Source organism: Astatotilapia calliptera, unplaced genomic scaffold (assembly GCF_900246225.1).
Source record: "Astatotilapia calliptera unplaced genomic scaffold, fAstCal1.2 U_scaffold_2, whole genome shotgun sequence".
Lineage (NCBI taxonomy): Eukaryota > Metazoa > Chordata > Actinopteri > Cichliformes > Cichlidae > Astatotilapia > Astatotilapia calliptera.
This window is the reverse complement of record NW_020535729.1, coordinates 818333-835297: the sequence shown is the minus strand read 5'-3', so window position 1 is coordinate 835297 and position 16965 is coordinate 818333.

Sequence of the window (16965 nt, the reverse complement as noted above, 5' to 3'; positions counted from 1 at the left end):
AGCTTGTGATGAAAAGAAGAACTTTCTATTCGCTTGTAACCTACAGGCTGCCTACCCCGTATGTGTAAAAATGAATAAATATCCCTTAGTGAATACTTTTCTTTGAATACTACTTTTCCTTTTGAGAGTCCCTTTTACAAGGGACTGAAAAACAAAGCATAATTACCGTGACAGACGATCTTGTTTCACACACACACACACCTAGGGATGGGTATCGAAAACCGGTTCTTGTTGAGAACTGGTTCCCACTGTTTCAATTCCTTGGAATCGTTTGCCATTTTTGCAAACGATTCCCTTATCGATTCCAGTCGCCCCGAATGACGTCACCACGTTGCGGAGCGTCATTTACCCGGCAGGAAACACGGCGCCTAAGCGGCTCAAACGCTCAAAAGTTTGATTATACTTTACGAGAACGGATGACAACAGGGCAACTTGCAAAGTAGATATTTCATTTAAGGGAGGAAACACTACGAATATGCAAAAGCATTTGCTCACAAAACACGCGATGACACGTGTTTTTAATTCCGCTCCGGACTCGTGAATCTCAACCCAGCAGCAGCGGTAACGATTGCACGTCCTCTCCCGTTAATGCGGCAGGTAAGTAATCAACTAACAGTGCATATTATGTTAGCGCAATCTGCCTTATTACAAGACCTGCCATTACTGTACATGTAGGTGACCATGATGAGAGAGACAGACAGAGTCTGGCTGGCGCTCGCTGGCAGTTCTCGCTGCAGTCTACCGGTAGCGTCTCCTTTCAGGCCAGGATAGATGAATGTCACCGAGCAGTGACTCAGTTTGTGGTCAAAGGCTTGCACCCATTTGCCACAGCAGATGCCCCGATTTTTGGTAAGTGAATGTGTTTAATTGTAGGCAGGGACATTACTGGATATTCTTGTGTAATTGCCACAGAACAATTTATGTTATACTTTGTTATTGCTACAGAAGAATATTTATTTTATTATTTTACATTTACAATTTTTTTTCCTGGGGTCCCTGTGACACCCCATTGAAGAGCCATAGGCTGGATCTCTTAAGATCTCACTGCTGGGTTTGTAAGGCCATGTTACTCCTAAATTTCTATCTTGTTCAAAGAGAAGATATAAAACAAAGTTCTAAGCTAATCGACCTTAGTGTTCTCCTTTTTTTTAAAAAATCGATAAGAGAATCGATAAAGAATTGAATCGTTAAACAGAATCGAAAATGGAATCGGAATCGTGAAAATCTTATCAATACCCATCCCTACACACACCGCGGGCCAAGGAGGAATGAGACAGCAGATATCAGTTTTTTCTCAATGCTTATAACCTATAACGCGCCCCCCAAAAAATATTATTATTATTATTATTATTATTATTAAAACATCTATATGAGGTAGGTTTTGCGCAGCCTGCTCCTTGGTAGAGTTTTTTTTTTCTTCATTACTTTTAGCTACTTTTACAATGGGTTTTCTCAATAGACAGAAAATGATGACGCTGAGGAGTCAACAGCCGATATTATCATTGCTTGTAACCCGGTAAATAATTTCGTACATCTCCCCATAAAATAAGCTTTAGTGGAAAAAAAGCTCATATTCGAATAAGTTTATTAAAGCACCCCCCTCTATGGGAAAGAGTTTTTTTTTCTCAGAGTCAAGTTTAAACCATGAGGCGAGTTTTGTCAACAGGAGGCGAGTTTTGTCAACAGGAGGCGAGTTTTGTCAACAGGAGGCGAGTTTTGTCAACAGGAGGCGAGTTTTGTCAACAGGAGGCGAGTTTTGTCATCAGGAGGCGAGTTTTGTCAACAGGAGGCGAGTTTTGTCAACAGGAGGCGAGTTTTGTCACGAGCAAGAACAAGGGTAGACAACTGTTGCCCATAAAGTAAAACAAATATCCGCCTCTAAGTCGTATTTTACCGTTGCAGAATGTGGAAAACAGACAGCGTTCACAAGAAGGCATTCAAAAAAAGGAAATTGGATACCCCAACTTTCTTCCCCCCCCCCCTCTCCTGACTGCACACACACACACACACACACACACGAAACAGAGACCCGAAGGATGAGAAAAAACATAAAAAAAAAACAACCCCTCTCTAACTGACAATATTGTCAGGAGAAAGATGTCGCATTTGCGACCAAATTGGTCGCACTCTAGAGCCCTGTAGAGATGAACAGATGTTTACTGTGAGTTCAGTAGTGGTCCAGTCAGACTTTCTCATACAAGGCAAGAAACAGTGTTCAGATTATTCCAGTTAAGTCCTCAGAGTGAGTCATGAGTGATTTTTTTTTATGAATTTGTTATTTTTTACTCGTGTCTTGATGAAGAAAGTTTTGTTTGTTTCATTTTATTCAAATCGATAAAAACTTTTCTCTGTTTAAAAGTCCAAAAAAGACGTCCAGATGATGTTGAAAGTTTGATTTTTCACAAAATGTAGTTAAATGGACAAAATCAGATTTAACTTGCAGCGTACTGTGCAAACATCCCGAGCCACTGCCCCTTTCTTTATATTTTGCTTTTTTGTATTTTTTTTCTAAATTTGGTCCTGAGGTAAAGTTTTGCAGGCTTTCTAAAGGTCTTTCAAAGTTGTTGTTTTTTGGTTTTGTTTTGTTTTGTTTCTTTAAAATTGGCTGCCTTTTCACCCATTTTCAGTCCAGTCTTTGTTCCTGGTCATTTTCATATTATGGTTAATGTCACTTAAAACTGACCTGCAAACCTTCAAGCATTACAAAGGGTACTTAACTCAAGGGATGAACTTTGTGTCTACACAAAACAGAAAACTTAGCAAAGAACCAATTTTAAATTATATCTGTAATAAAAACACATAATTTCTTCACATTTCTCAAGACGAAGTTATAAAAATGCCAAAGATAACACAATTTTACAGACTTGTAATAGGTGTTTGGATCAGTTCATCTGCTGTGTCCAAAAGTGTGATTAGAATTCAGCTCAGTGGAAGGGTGGGTGTTAAGAAGCCAACTGAAAATCAGCTGCAACAGGTCTGATGGTGTGATGAATCCAAATTTTTTTATTTTTGCTTCAAGTCATTGTCATTAAGTATGCAGGAGGTCAGGAAAGATGTACAACAATCAGCTTCTGTAGCCATCTGGAAAACACGATGAAGGCTGTGTCATGTTGATAAATAATAAACACAGAAAGGTGTCATCAGATCCACCATTGGATTGGCAACAGCAGGAAATCATATCTGGATAGAAAAACACACAAATAAACATTATCAGTCATGGATTGGCCTCCCAAAAGCCTGGACCTCAACATTATTGAACCACTGTGGGATCATCTAAAGGTAGCCAACATCCGAAGAAGAGCTTTGAATGTCTGTCAAGAAGTCTGCAGAACTATTCCTAAAGGCTACTTAAAGAAGTTACAAGAAAGCTGCCTCAGAGCGTTCAGACTGTTTAAGAATAAAGGTGGTCGTGCCAATGTTGACTTTCAAGCTCATTAAGATTCTGCAAACATTCAAACAATCCGTTGACTATCCAACTAGGAGTAATGCATGAACGATAACTTAACAAGCAGCGAGGAGAATTAAAGTTTAGACAGACTGGGAAAAATATTAACTTGAAGCTGTACTGCATTGGTGCTCCATCACACATTAACTGATGTCCTCAACTAGTGCAGCCACTTTACAGTCTGTAGTAAGAATCTGTAAGCAGGCTTTGGAAACACTAAATGAAAATTACAGTTAATGTTATTTACCTTTTACTTAAGGTAATGAGTCTGTATGGCATTACTTAACAGAATCATTTTTGTTATACAAATGTTTTTAAGGAAATAGAATGGTTCCTAAAAGCTGATTTTGTTTATTTGTTTTAATATGCCATTTAATTGCCGTACATTGCAAGGAGAATTCTTAATTAAAAAAACAATTCCTAGAGCCACACATGACTGCATAAATGATTGAAGAGAATATTGTACAAATATGTCGTTACATTCATGAATATAAGGGTTTGTCTTTCCAGATACAGATTTTGGAGACACTAATTCCTTTGGAGTTTCATGAGGAAGGGTGTCAGGGGTAAAAATCTGCCAAATCAAACAAGCCGCCCCACCCACTGTGGCGACCGCCTTGAATAAGGAAGCAGCCAAAAGTGGGTTTGTCCTGTATATGGAAATTTCTGGGACAACCAAAAAGGTGTTGGCCTTCCACTGAAGCAAAATCACAAGGACTGTGATTTAAAACTGTTTTACTCAAGCATAAAATTCATTTTTGTTTGTAAAACAGCCAAAAATATCAGCAAAATGCTTAAACTTCTGTTCTGTCCACTAACAAATGAAGGCCTGTTATGAGTTAACGCAAGTAATTTTTTCAGTTCTGTTTTTGCTTGTTTAGCGAACTCGAGCTTTAACAGTATCGCACTGTAGACCTGCACCAGGTAAGAAAAAATATTATTTATGAACATGTTGTCTGTTTCAAGAATACGTGAATTCACCATAATGATGCTGTGCGTCTTACAACTGTGTTATTGAGCTTAATGAACAACTTCTGAGAAGATCACTTCTTTGCAGGATCCTCAGTGGGTCATCTGGTGTTAAATTATGGGGCACAGAGGGTCGAAGTTTTATCGTGTGTTATCCATAGTGAAAATATATCCCTGCTGTTTGAATCAGATGAAATATCAGAAAAGACTGCATCATTTGGTAAGAGATTCAGAATCACACCACAGCCTTTTTAAAACTTGCGGTGTGTTTCGGTTTTGCTTTTTAGGCTATGGGGACCAGATTCGTGTTTGTGCATGACCTTCAGCCACAGTGGTGGTTGTGTTTCAATATGAGTGTGTTTAAACCAGCGTGTTTGTGTGTGTGTCTCTTTCAACTGCTGCCATTAATGGTGAGGTGCAAAACGCATCAAGTAAACTTCCTTATTCTTGAAAAGAGACTGTTTGCATGACAAACTGAGCTGCGTGTTGTTTTTATAGCTTCTTTACATAACACGGGTATATTTAGAGCACCCATATATGGTGGTAGGGTTATTTTATTTAAATATGCTTCCTGTGAAGAAGAGTGAGAATTGTCCTCTCACCACTGTGTTTTCTCCATTTAAGCATGAATTTTGACTTGTAGTTGAGTCGATTTGTGTTTGTATTTCATGTGTAAAGGTTTAAGAGGCTTTACAGTAGACAAAGGAAATACGCATAGGAAAGCCAATTTAGAACAAAATCACACAGAAGTGATACAGTGCACATACAGGCTGATATTGATGAGACAAATGTTCTCTGTATCTGTAGTGTGTTTGATCACTAATGTGGCTGAACCTGCTGGTTAGTACCCCTCTGCAGCGGTACTATAAAAAGCACCATTTCCTGTTACCATCATAAACCAACAACACAAGTTAAATGGAGACCTTTTTTTTTAAAAGTGTCTCTTTATGGGTTTCTGGTAATCAGTAGAGTTTCCTTTCGTGACATTTTAGGTCAACTATTCCAGAGATTTGGGAAATAAACAAGAAAAGCTCCAACCCCAGTTTGTCTCTGAGGAATACAGGATGTCTTAGTTTGACAGGCACGTGTGAGTTTTGACAAAAAGATAGTTGTGAAGCATTTTATATTTCTGACTATTTAATACTATTTAATATCTGTTTTAAAATCAGATACTTGAAGCCAGTGTCCTATAAGACTTGTTATTCCCCAGTTATTGGTTATTCACAGAGTCAAAGTAAAAAGAAAATCTCTGATTTCTTAAACTAGAGGGGTCGAGTTGAAGATGCACATGTGTCAAAGTAGCTGAAGATAAAACACAGAAAAACATGAAGGTGATTATATTGTCTTCAACGTTCCAGCGAATAGGTTTATGCTACAAACCTATCAGTGTCCTGTTTAATTTTTTGCTGTTTAGTTTCACTTTTGTTGCAATAACTGGACTACATCAAGTTTCTCATTGTTATTGTTTTAGATGTGAATGTTAACCAACCAGGTATTGGAACAATAAGAAAAGATTGGACCCAGAAGCAGACTTCACGGAGGCAAAAGCGTAAACTCAAAAGCAGCTTTATTGCTTCCTCAAAGGAAAAACAATATAAAAATGATACTGAGATAATATGAACTAAACTCATGGAGAGGCACACAGGGAAGTACACAGCATGAGGGATGACACAACAACAAGCAGGGGATGACAGAGGACTAAAATACGTGACTTGGTAATCAGGAAATGGGAGACAGAAGGGAAACTCAGCTGGCATTAATTAGAGATGAGATGGGGAACAGAGGCTGAGCATAGAGCAGAAATGTCAAAATAAAACAGGAAGTACACGACTGACAGAGACCCACACTAGACAAATGGTTTGAACCAAGAAATGTAATAAACCAAACATCATACAAATGAAAGAACAGAAATCCATTAAGAATGTGAATGAATGAATGTCTTTATTTGAGCAACCAATTAATAAAGTTATTGTAATGTACAATTACACACACACACACACAAAAAAACAAGTTTAGCTCGAAAAGGAGTGGGATGAAGACAAGCTTTTTAACTCCCACCCCTGCAATCTTATCTGAGTTTTAAATTTTGTAGTTGCGTAGTAATTTTGTAGTTACATTTAAATATTTGTGACATACAATTACAATTATAAAATTATCACATTGTCATAATTACAACATATAGTGTAAATATTTGGCATCAATAATACAGTCTTTGTTACCACCGTTGAGTATCACAGTCATCACCATCATGGTCATTAAATCCTCTCCATATATTATTTATATTGTAGCTATGAAAATATCAATGAATTTTGCTTCCATTATATAGTAGTAACTTCATCAATTTTACTTTTAAGAATTAATTCTGGTCTAATGTTTCCTAATAATGGAGATAGCAGTAATAACAACAGCGTAAGACAATATCAACAGTGTCCATTTCAACTCTACAAGATAATTGTTTATATAAGTATTTGTTGTTAACATTCTATATATAAACAAAGAAAAAAGAAAGAGAAAAAAAATCATACAAAGAATATATTATTATTTACTATCATGGATAAACAATCACACACACGATTCCTCTTTGTACCTTGACAATATACATTTTTTGTACCTCGATTTAAACAGATGAATATTTGGACATTGCTTGAGCTCCACATCCAATCTGTTCCAAAGTTTCACTCCACACACAGACACGCACAAGCTTTTCCTGGTAGTTCTAACTATCTGCCTTTTAAAGTTACTACATCCCCTCAAATTGTAACCTCCTTCTTTATGTATAAAGAGCTTTTGGATATTTTCTGGCAGTATACCCTTATTTGCCTTATATAGGAGTTGAGCGGTCGAGAATTCAGCTAAATCAATCAATTTTAATAGTTTTGACTGCAAAAACAAAATATTAGTGTGACTATAATATCCTACCTTATACATTATTCTTATAGCACATTTTTGTAGTATAACCAAGTGATGCAAAGAACTTTTGTAATTATTGCCCCACACCTCTACACAATAAATCAAGTATGGTAGGACTAGTGCACAGTATAACAAATACATTGCATGGCAGTTTAAGAAGAACTTGGCTCTATTTATGATTGAGATACTTTTGGACACTTTATTTTGTATATGTCTGATGTGTGATTTCCAGCATACTTTGCTATCAATCATTACTCCCAAGAATTTTATTTCTGATACTACATCTATGACTACACCATCTATTTTTATTGCAGTATCTACATTTACATTGTAATTCCCAAAGAACATTACCTTAGTTTTGCTCAAATTTATAGATAATTTGTTAACATCCATCCATATTTTTAATTTCCTTAACTCATTGTTAATGTTAAGTACTAGGTCACTATGGTCTTCGTTAGAATAAAAAATATTGGTGTCATCAGCAAATATGACTAATTTTAATAACTTTGATACATTAAATATGTCGTTTATATAAAGGTTAAATAGAGTTGGTCCCAGAACTGATCCTTGTGGCACTCCACAGCTAATGCCCAAATACCCCGATTCAAACTCGCCCATCTTCACATACTGCTGTCTCTCAGTCAAATAACTTTGGATCCATTTCAAAGCCACTCCCCTAATACCATATCTGTCTAATTTGTTTAATAATCTGCTATGATTAATCGTATCAAATGCTTTCTTCAAGTCAATAAATATCCCTGCTGCATGTCTTTTTCTATCCAGACTGTTGGTTATCTCTTCTATTGCATCAATGATAGCCATTGAAGTTGACCTTCCTGTCCTAAATCCGTACTGACTTTCATTAATTAGTTTATGTTTGTCAATAAATTTACCTAGTCTATTATTATAAAGTTTTTCTAATATTTTAGAAAACTGAGGGAGCAGGGACACTGGTCGATAGTTAGTGAAGATGTGTTTGTTTCCACTTTTATATATCGGTATAACTTTAGCTATTTTCATTTTCTTTGGGCATTTCCCCGTTTGAAATGATAAATTACATATATAAGCTAGAGGTCTGGCAATGCTATGTATGATTCGTTTCACTAATGTCATATCTATACCAAAACAATCAGTAGAGGTCTTGTTCTTACAGTTGTTAACTACATCTAAAATATCTAATTCAGTAACTCCCGACAAGAACATGGTCTTTGAATTTGTTTCTATCAATGACATTTCACTGCTATTACATTTTGGAATTGTTGTAGTCAGCTACGGTCCCACATTTACAAAAAAGCTGTTAAAACACTCCACCATCTCATTTAAATTGTAATTGTCACTGTTATTATTAGTGAAATAATCTGGATATGAGCCCTTTTTTGTGTTACCTTTAATAATAGCGTTAAGTATTCCCCATATCTCTTTAGTGTTGTTTTTATTTTTATGTATTAATTTAGTATAGTATAATTTCTTACTATTTCTTAATATTTCCGTTAGTTTATTTTTATATTTTTTATATCTATACTCTGCTTCTTCAGTTCTTAACTTAGTGAATTGTCTATATAAAGAATTTTTCTTCTTACAGGCCTTGTGTAATCCTTTTGTTAACCACGGGCATTTAATAAATTTATTGTTGATACTGATTTGCCCGACTGGGCAGTTTTTATCATACAGAGAGTTGAAGATATCCAAAAATATTTCAAAAGCTCTATCCACATCATCTCCAGCATACACTGCATTCCAATCCTGATTCATCAAGTCCTGATAAAGGAGATTAATTGCATTTTCTGTTCTTACTCGTTTGTAGATATATTTCTGAGGTACTTTCTTACATACACTCTTAACGTCATACACTACAAATATTGGCAGGTGATAAGTTATATCACATACCATTACTCCGCTAGCAATTATTAACTCTAAGTTATTTGTAAAGATGTTATCAATAAGGGTAGCACTATGAGATGTTATACGACTTGGTCTTAAAATTGTGGGATATAAACTCATACCAATCATCCTATTAATATAATCCTCAGTGGTCTTGTGATTGTTTGGATTTATCAAATCGATATTGAAATCTCCACAGATGAATAATATTTTATTACTTACAGCTGAAAATATTTTTTCAATCCAATCAGTGAATACTTCTAGACTCGAACCAGGTGATCTATAAAGACAACTAACAATAATGTTTTTCTCTTTTTCATTGATAATTTCTATGGTTAAGCATTCAAGTAAGTCATTTATTGTCAATGTCATACCTTCCAATATTCGAAATTTAAATTTCCTATGGACATATATAGCAACACCTCCTCCTGCTTTGTTTGTTCTATTAACATAATTAAGATTATAATCCTTTAATTCAAAATCAACACCTTTTTCTTCTTTAATCCATGTTTCTGATACTGCTATAATACTAAATGTAATTAGTAAAAGTAAAATACTTGAAAAAAATCTATGGAAGTACTAAATAAAGCATTTATACATTGTTTTTTCTTGCCTCTGGTTAGGTTGCAAACAGTATAACTATTTAAAGGGGTTAAATTTTTAAGTCTCTTTCCAATGATTCTTCTAACCTTTTCCATTTTCCACAATAAAACATTTAATTTTTTTTCAGGAGGACTTTCCACTCTTCCTCCCCACTCCAGAGAATACCACTTTGTGAACCAGACAATGACCTGGACTGAAGCTCAGAGCTACTGCAGAGAACACTTCACTGACTTGGTCACCATCTACAACAGTGACATCAACCAACTGCTTTTCTCAATTTCACCAAGGATCAATACTTGGGCTTGGATAGGGCTCTATGATGATCGTTACAGCTGGAAGTGGTCCATGGAGGGAAAACTTTTTTATGTTGGCAGTACACATGAATTTCTGATCTGGGCTAACGGCCAACCAGACTGTGCAAATGCAAATGAATACTGTGTGGCTCTTCAGGGACAAACACAGATGAATGATAGACCCTGTGGAGATTCTTACCCTTTCCTGTGTTACAATGGTAGGAAAAAGATTTGTTGCCCTTGATATCCCTACAATTTTATGAGATTCAGAATGTGTGTTTCAATTCATCCTTTTTCGCAGCCAAAAATACAAGTTACATCTTAGTGAAGGAGAGCCGCTCCTGGTCAGCGGCTCAGTCGTACTGCAGGACATACCACACAGACCTGACCAGTATAAGAAGCAAAGAGGAGAAATCCAACATCACGCTCACTTTGAATGGATCAGGGGTTCAGTATGTGTGGATTGGCCTCTACAGGGATCCCTGGGCCTTCTGGTCTGACAACACAACCTCCACATTCACTAACTGGAGGTCTGGTCAGCCTGAAAACTACGGTTCAGTTGAATACTGTGGAGATTTGCATTTAATGTCAATCTAAATGCAAATCTCAAACACCAGAAGAGTAGAAACTATGGATTTCTACAAGCTGTTGTCAAACTGATATTTCAGAATCAGAATCAGATTCTGAAATATCAGTCTAAGTCAGTCTAAGTTCCAAGATGGCGCCGCATACATACATTATTATATATGTATTTATATTTTTATACACACAGACATATATATATATTGTTTGTTCCTTTTTCTTTCTAATTTCTCTGCATTTTTTTCCCTTAAGTTTGGGACTCTTAGTATTCTGTTAGTCTGAAGAAACTGTATGTGTATTAGACAGGTGGGTTGTTTAAATAAATAAAATAAAAAGTTAAAAAAAACAAAACACCAGAAGAGTAGAAACATGTTTAATGCTGCAACCACAGACTTTACATGAACTCATGATGGCTTTATAACAAGATTAGATGCAGATGAAAATTAATAGAAAATATAAATGAACTGCTAAAATGTAACTATGGATTTCTACAAGCTGTTGTCAAACTGATATTTATTCAACAGCTTAAGCAGCGGTTTCCTTAAATTTCTGTCAAGTCAATACACAGATTGATGAACGTGTGTTACTGATCCTTCTGCTCCTCATGGAAACTAATGCTGGCGATGTTGCTGTTGATGACGCAAGCGTGCCTGATGTCTCCATAGGGAATATATCATATATACCAAAAAAGGACCCAGTAGTAACTGGAGTACAATTTTCAGGATGTCTGATGCTGATCTTCCTTCTGCATAAAAATATGAATACAGTGTTGTAATCAGAGGTCTGAGTGGATTTAGAGCCCTGGGAATGTAATCTATAAGCTCTCAGCTTATGTATTATCCAAACACCTTATATTAAATAAATGAGCATGGTTATAGCTCACCATGTTCACTGGCACCATCGGTTCTTTGGGTAGACACCTGAGAGAAGTTCAGGCTGGAGATAAAAATTATCCACACCATCTTCTCCCTGTGAAGTAAAACAGCTTTCTTAAAAGAAGTTTTGGAAGTAACAGGAGACCTTTGTATTTTAGTATCATTATGTAGATTCACAAAACCTCAGCAAATGCAGTTTATTCTGTACAACTGAAACCAGACAAAGAGCTTTGGAGTGCACACGTGCATGCACAAGATTGATTTGTTGCTTGTTTGGAAGATGTGAGGCAGTGGAAAGCTTACAAGTCATGTTTGACTCCATTTAAAAGCAGATATTAAGCCACCCAGCTTCACCAGACATTGCCTTCTGTTCTTTCTGCTCTTCATGTGCCCTCCCTCTTCTCAGCCATTAGTCTGAGGTGTGACGTCAACAATAGAAAAAAAGCATGCGATAAAACTATAAAAATAAAAACACTGTACATTATTAAAAGATTAGGAATAAAAATAAAAAACCACAGCAACCAATGCAAATGCTTAAAAACACTAAGTTTCACGCCCAACGTCCAAGTCGTGTATTTCAAACCCAACAAAAGTTAGAAAACAAACAAACAAACAAAACAACATGCAGCCGTTGTTGTATTTTAACCCAAACCACGACAGTTCTCTAAGCCTTACCAATTCTATTTTAGTGCCTAAAGTAATTCCTTTGTTCCTTAATTCAGAGGCAGTCGAATAAAAATATATAATTTTAATAATCCAGATGATGTAGACTTAAAAGCAATCTTATCTAATAAAGGATTTTCTGGATCTTAGAAATTACAAATGTGATTTAGAGATATTTTTTAAACAGATATTTCAATATACATGAAAACATTTTCAAAAGGAGAGATTAAACACACAGACACACAAATATGTATTTGCCCTGTTATGGATCTGTATGTGTGCACTGTTTAGTAAAGACACACAGAAGCTTTTTATATACAGCGCCTTCCTTCGACGCTCGAGATTAAATTCAATGAAGTTCGGCTTAGTTTAATTAAATTTCCTATTTAGCCACAGAAATATGTGACATTCGCTTCTAAACCTCATCATTTTAAGCCACCCACCTTCGGCAAAATATTTTTTTCAGTGTGTGTTTATGTCTTTAATTAAGTAAAAAATTATCCTGCCTTCTATTGATGAGGATTGTATGCTATGAGAAATCAAATGAAATTGAATAAAATAAAGAGCTTCCAGGGTTAGATCATTTGATAAAAGACTTAATACTAAATATTGGATTTTCTGATCTGCTACAGAGGTGATAATGATGATGTCTAAATAGTCACATTTTATTACCACGTTTCACAGAGAATGTTTTACTTACATGTTTGTACCAAACCTGCACTGATCCATCTGTGCCATCTCTTATCTTCTTATGCTGAAAGTTGGTATGTTAATGATAGTTGTCAGTTTTTTCTAATTCTCCCACCTTTGCGTGGTAATGACCGTACAATCTTAGAAAGAAGTCCCAAACCCCGGTATGCCTAGAGAATTTGCAACGGTGCAAAGAAAAAAACCTCCCTTTTAACAGGAAGAGACACCAGTTGAGGGAGGGGCCAACCACAGTGAGTGAAAATAGAACACCGTAAAAAAAAAAAACAGCAAGGTAACTGACTTTTGCTTTAATCAAAAAATTAAATAAAAAATATTTTTACTTGATCAGTAGTCTCTTTGTTGCTAAATATTCTATTTTGTGTTAGAATACTAGGAGATAACTCTGTAAATACAACCCCCCCCCCCACCCAACCCCCCCCCCCCAAAAAAAAAACAACAACAACCCTATAGCAATCCCCTCAAGTGGAGACGAGCATATTTGTTCTCTCCCATGTTCTCCTCTCCACCTCTCAGCTGGTGCGACTCTTTTCTCTGCTGAATTTGTCCTGATGTGAAGATGGAAAGTCTCTTATATCAACAATGAAAGTCAGTTAAGAAAAAACAAAATGTTATCAAAGGTTAGCTAACTTGCAGGGTTAAAGCCCAAGTTGAACTTCTGATCACATGCATGCAATGTTCCCTCTAATGTTTTATGAGTCTGAGCGAACACACAAACTCCCTGAGCGTCCCTTGGACCACTGTGAGCAACAGCAGACGTGTGCACTGTGGTCACGCCAGCATCTAATCCATCCAAGTTACATGTTTATTAAAGTAATCCAATTGCAGCATTTACATTTATGTTAGACTACTTTTAATTAACTTTTAATTTAATCTCTCACATCTCAAAACAAAACTGTCACTCCTAAAACTTCCCCCTTCCTAAACAGCTAAATGCCATGTTTTGATTGGTCCACATGGTACATTTTATGACCAATAGGAAAGGGTGGGGCTTTTTTGGTGTTGTCTTTGCTCACAGGCTTTTGAGCGTTTTCCTTATAAAACGGTGTTTTTACCGTTTCTTCCTGCAGTAAATATGAACAACGACAGTATTCAGGAAGAAAAGCAAACATTGCATATTTTTATCATAACTCTGGTTTTACGTGGCCGATCAACACAATTTAAAAACTGGTATAAAGTCCACACTGTTTCCATCAATTGTTCCATCTGTCCTGCTCACATCTCCAATGGTTGGACACGTTGGCATTAACGTGGCTTCACTCCACATCAGCCTCGCCGCTTTGCTCGCTAAAACACCGGTGTCGGCACATAAGGATGCTGTCATAGCCTGTGTCCCAATTTTGCGACCGCACTCGTCGGACGGTGCATACTATAAGTACGAGAAGTGCGGAAGTGAGAGGCTTGTGAAATAGGCTGTATCCCAATTCAGGGTCTGCAGCCTTGAAGTGCGCAGCCTCAACGGTCCTCAAGGGCCACGTACTCAAAGACTGCTAAAGCCGGAAATGCGAGGCTTGTAGGCTTGTGAAATGGGACGGTCCAGCCTCCATCGCGCTGCCCAGGTTGCCTAGCAACCATGATACTAACAGCTGGAAACGTTTCATAGGTTTCATACATTATGTGACAGAAATGAAGGAGAACATATTTTTTCATTTGTTTCTACATGAGCTTTGTGTGATGTGATAAGTATCTGAGGCTGAGACCACAGGACAGTAAAACATGATTGTTGGGCTTCATTTCTGTGCTGAACAGTCATTTCAAGATTAGTTAGTAAATAACAATTAGCTAATGTTGTTTATGAAACTAAAGTCATCTTACTTTGGTAATGTAAATATAATATGGCCAATATTATAGTTATTATATTAGTCATTATTAGTTATTACAGCAGTGAGTTTGAACTCTGTGTCAAACACTGAGCTTCAGTAAAGATTCAAGTTGCATTTATTTATGTTTCCTATCACCTTAAATCTTCACTCACAGACAAGTATCTTTGACAGTGTATATATAGATGTATCATATATAAGAGACAAATATTATTTGTTTCAGTATGTTGGCATTAGTAAAGTTGGCTCAATGCTTACATATATGTATAAAAACAAAATGTACGAGCTGTGATAACTGTTTCTGATAGAATGAAGAGTAGACTGATATATGAAATATTCCTTTATTGGGTGAGAAAATCAGACCATGTCATAAATGCTTTAAGTCATACAGAATAGAATTGGATAAACACTGGAAAAGAAGAGGATTTTGAGATAGAGGGATATGAATTCCTCCACTTAGATAGGACTAATAAAAAGGGAGGTGGCAATCTATGTTGATAAAAATTTAAGGTTTGAAAAAATGAGAAGAATGACGAGGGTGGTAGATGGAGTGATGGATGTATAACAGTGGAAATGGATCTGTTCCTGTCACATCCACCCCGATTACCAGATAGAACACGCCTCCCGGGCTCTCGGCTTTGGGCAGGGTGTTCCATGGACCTAGGGAGATAGTGACAGGGTTACGAGAAACAGAATGATCCCTTTGAATTGCTATTCCTTTTAGGCCCCGCGGCACATATGGCTGCCATCCTACTCCTGTCCAAGTTACCACATTCTCCCAGGAGCACCACTGACCTGCTGTGTATGTATGAATGTGTTTGACCCACGAGGGGCTCCAATAAGAGTGGCTGGAGCATATCATGGGGTAGTTACAAACCCACACATCATATACCCTCCAGCTGCTACTAACTCCTGCACACTTAATGACGTCACACAAATCAAACGTAAATGAGCTGGCAGACCCTTTAACGTTTTAATTTAATTTAATTCTATGCCATTATATTTGCTGAGACACTCATCCCCTTTACCTGACACCTCGCCTTTAGTCTCTTTACCGATCCTGTTTTAGCAACTACTGTCTCAGGAAGTGCTGTGCTGGACTGGCATCCGTGTCCGACAGATTCACAAAATGCGCCCTGCAAAAGATAAACAAGAAAACACACGGCCGTAATCAATATTAATGCACATACACAGCAAATTCAAAAGTGTTAAATGTTTTGGTGTTAATAGTCTTCTTGCAAAAGTAGAGTTAATTTTACTCTAAGCAGAGTCACATTCTTTTAATGTAACTCTGAGGTGTAAAATGATAGTAGTTAAAATCGAGTGTTAAAAATGAGTGTTTCTCTGTCAAATCTGGAGGTGTTACAATGGAAACATTAACTCTTGACCTCTTAACTCTGAACTCCTACAGGGGCTATGACCAGTGTTGGGGAGTAACGGAATACATGTACCGCCGTTACGTATTTAAAATACAAAATATGAGTAACTGTATTCCGTTACAGTTACCGTTTAAAAAGGTGGTATTCAGAATACAGTTACTTTGTTGAAATAAATGGATTACACTGCGGTACTTTCCTGTTTCATATTGTCGCGGGTCAGGACTGTTTGTGTTTTGTTTGACAGCTACGTTCTGTTGTTCCAGGCGGCAGCGTAATGGTTGCCATGGTTACAGGGCGACGCTCTCTCTCTTTCTGCGACTGTGTGTTTCCTGGGTGAGAGAGCGCCTTTTCGTTGTTGTTGTTGTTATTGTGCTAAGCTAACAGGCAGAATGCTACGAGCATAGCTCTAAAGAATGTAGCATCATCAAATCAAATCAAATCAAATCACTTTTATTGTCACATCACATGTGCAGGCACACTGTCACAGCACATGCGAGTGAAATTCTTGTGTGCGAGCCCCACAAGCAACAGAGATGTGCAAAACACAACAACACAAACCAGCAAATACAAGAATGGCTACATCTGAAACTAATAAATATATGTACAATATATAATAGTGTATGCATTTCTGGATGTGTATACTAAATATTATCCTACGTGTGTGTGTGTGTGTGTGTGTGTGTGTGTATACACATTTTTACAAATTAAATAGTAAAAAAAAAAAAATAATAATAATAATAATAATAATAATAAATAAAATATATAAAAATATACAGAGTTGGATATGTGCAAAACAAGTGGCATTTATATACAGTGTGTGGAGTGCATAGTGTTGCA